Here is a 3,262-nt window from a genome sequence, read left to right as displayed (position 1 = left end):
CAAACACACAGGTGGTCATGGGAAGGAGGGGGCCACCCGGTCCGAGGGCATCATATTCAAACTGTGGCTGCTCTCGGCTCCTGACTGTCCATGGCCTCAATGGCCTGCCTGCCTCTCCCAAACGGATGAATACAGGTATTCAGTCCAGGAATCCAGCAGCCACCGAAATATCCAGTCCAAACAGACATGGTGGCTCTTCTAGGTAAATACAGAGTTGTGCCAAAAACACAGCCCTGACCGGCAGAGGCCTCTACGAGTCTAGTGTTCAGTCTATTTCTGGTTCCGGCTTTGTTACCCGAATAACGAAAATGAGTACATTTCTGTTTCACAACACTCTCATCCTTTATTAAATTGAAGTGAATATTGCCTGTAATAAACATTCAAAGCTGTGTTGGCACTTTGTTTCTGTGCAGAGAAACCGGAAATCAACTCTGATTTACAGACACTACATTATGCTAATCATTTTGGATGCTAGTAGAGGGACTTCACCTCTATAAGTGATAATTTGTCCAAATTATTGATCCAGATTTACTGGCCTCCATAAATCAGGAGACTGGAGAAGGCTTCATGTTTTGAGATATTCTTGGCAGAGACAAAGGGCAAACATGAGGCTTTGGAGAGAGCAAACAGTCCATGAGAAAACAAACCCCGACCACAGCCAGCGAAAACAAACACAACCACATGCATGCAGCCCTCCCTCCTTCCGCATCAGGCTCGCGTAATCTCTATGCATTCAATTACTCTCTTTTTGTTTGTTTGCATGGGGGGTTGGAAGGAAATTATGTGAAATAATTTGTTGCAGTAAGTGGTTTTACGAGTATTCAGTCATTACTGGGTATGTCATAGTTTACCTAGTTTGATTCCCACCATTACTTCAAATGTATCCGTTTTGTTTACTTATGATTAAAGATATAGTATAAATGGGTTTTAATTCAATGTGACGGGAAGGAATAAAGCTGTGGTCTGATTCCCCCCCTGTACTGTAGCCCAGGCAGAGGTGGGTACGAATCCAGCATCTGATTGGTTCAGGGATTTGCTCGGCCTTGTCCCACTGTACTATTATAAAGCAGTGTGGACTGGTATGTTGGACAGGGTGGCAGCAGCAGTGCAGCAATGCTGCTGATAGCGTAACTACAGGCAGTACCGTAGGTCTCTCTGGGGGATAGGCAGCTCTGGTGAGACCCACTGGCGAGACCCACGTTTCTCACATTACCACAACGACTCGTTATCAGAAAGAGACACCACTGTTCAACTTCTGAAATAGTGGGGCAAACTTGTAGACAGGGCAAGGAGACGGGAGAAACCAAAGTGCTGGTGTCTATGATTGGTTGGATAACTGCATTAGAGAGTCAGACACAGCTATTGGCAATGATAGCGGTCAATCACAGTACGACTCATTGTTGATTGCTCTGTGTCGTATTTCAATGTTTTAGTAAGTCGATATTTATGTTGACCTAAATGATAACACTTGAAAGCAAATTAAGAATGCAATCAATGAATTTGAAAAAAATCACAGTTTAATATCATTCTTTATAATCAGTTGATATTTAGCTTGTGTGAAGGCAGAATGAAGTGCAAACAGATATCAAAAACTATTATTAACCTTTTACATTAAGTATGACTGGTATCTTTATGCAGGAGCCACATGTAGTCTGGGTAGAGCAAGTGGTCCATAGGCTTTCACATTTATTGAACATAATTGGCACTTAACGTCTTCAATTATTTATTATTGTGAAATCTGACAGTGCTGCTCAGAAGCAAATTGGGATCATCTTCCATGACCACCAAGGATTTGCAGATTGGAGGCAGAACTAAGTTTATTTCCTCTGCTCTACTTTTATCCTTGCAAACGAAGCGTTTAAAAGGATCACCCGTGACAGATAACCGCGTTACTGTACAGACGAATAACGTCGCTGCTCTTAAGATCCTGATTTTGCCTGGGTTTTTCTCTCTTGCTCTCACCCAGTCTAATTGTGCAGAAGATCCCGTGGGTTTTAATGTTTGACACAGCGAAACGCTCTTAAATCCTTCACACTGCTCCCTCCCTTATGAGGCTGTGTATCTTAAGAGCAAAAAAAAGGATGTATGTCTAATTCGCAAATTTATCACTTCGCAAAATGATGCATTAAATGAGAGGGGACACGCTCCAATTCGAAATGCTGACATTAGAAAAGAAGTTCTGATTTTGAAAATGGGTTTGGATGGGCACCCCGAATTCCCCACCTACCCACCCGCCCACATCCCCTCGGTTAAACTCACTTGTGCACTCTCTTTCTTCTTCATCTCTCAGTTATTATATCTCTGTCTTTCTCTCTCTTTTTCCTCTCTCTCTGTGACATTGCTAGTGCCTATTGGACTAGGATGTATGCTCTGTACTCTATGCTTTGTGTGTGTGTTTTACAATGTGTGTCTTTCTGCTGACAGTCTTCAGGCTCATGTGAATGCCTGTTTATATGTCTGCTTGTTTAATTTTGTGGACAAGGCCAAATTAGTATCCTCTTATGGATTGTGTGCTCTTCAGAAGCCCTGGTTAGATTATCTTCTCGATTCTGCTAACCTTGAGAGACTAAGCACCATTATCAGGAGTACCTACTTAAGTCCATAAATCCATCATTGATTGTGAGCAGTACCGCTAATGAACCCTGAGGCGCACCACAGAGAGAGAATCTTCCCTCTTCTTCTTCTCTTGCTTTTCCAGACTATTCTCTCTCTGAGAAGGGTGTTCCCCAGCTGGCCTTGTCCCTCAAATTACTCCTCCATCATTTGCTCCACATGTAAACCTCTATACAGACAGAGAAGCCCTTCACATCCCCACTTAGACACCGGAAGGAAAACCTTGGTAACTCGTGGACAGAACAAAGAGGAATATTGGCCGGCCCACTGTTTAAATTTTGCTCCCTCTCACTGTACTAGACAAGGACTGTTCTTATTTAGAAGACAAAGTACCATTGACTTACAGTATATTCCATTTAAATTACTCATTTCTCAACTGGTCAATTTCCTGTATGACTGTGCTTCAAAACAGACTGAATTGGTTTTGTATTTGCTTGAGAGTGTGAATAAGACATACTGTAAAGTCAGTCACAGGGATGGGGTGGTCCTTTTCTCTGGGACTGAAACCAAAAATGAGGCATTTGAATGAAACTCAACTGGTAGTGTTGCAACAAACTTGGTCTGTAAGGCCTACCTGTCAAGAAACAAGTTAAAGACCAGTGTAAAACAAGTTAATGTCTGCCCACAAACCAGGATTCCATAGAGACGT

The sequence above is a fragment of the Oncorhynchus mykiss genome, chromosome 11 (genome assembly GCF_057628025.1).
Source record: "Oncorhynchus mykiss isolate SJ-2025 chromosome 11, ASM5762802v1, whole genome shotgun sequence".
Lineage (NCBI taxonomy): Eukaryota > Metazoa > Chordata > Actinopteri > Salmoniformes > Salmonidae > Oncorhynchus > Oncorhynchus mykiss.
The sequence above is the reverse complement of the archived record's forward strand: the minus strand, read 5'-3'. Positions refer to the sequence as shown.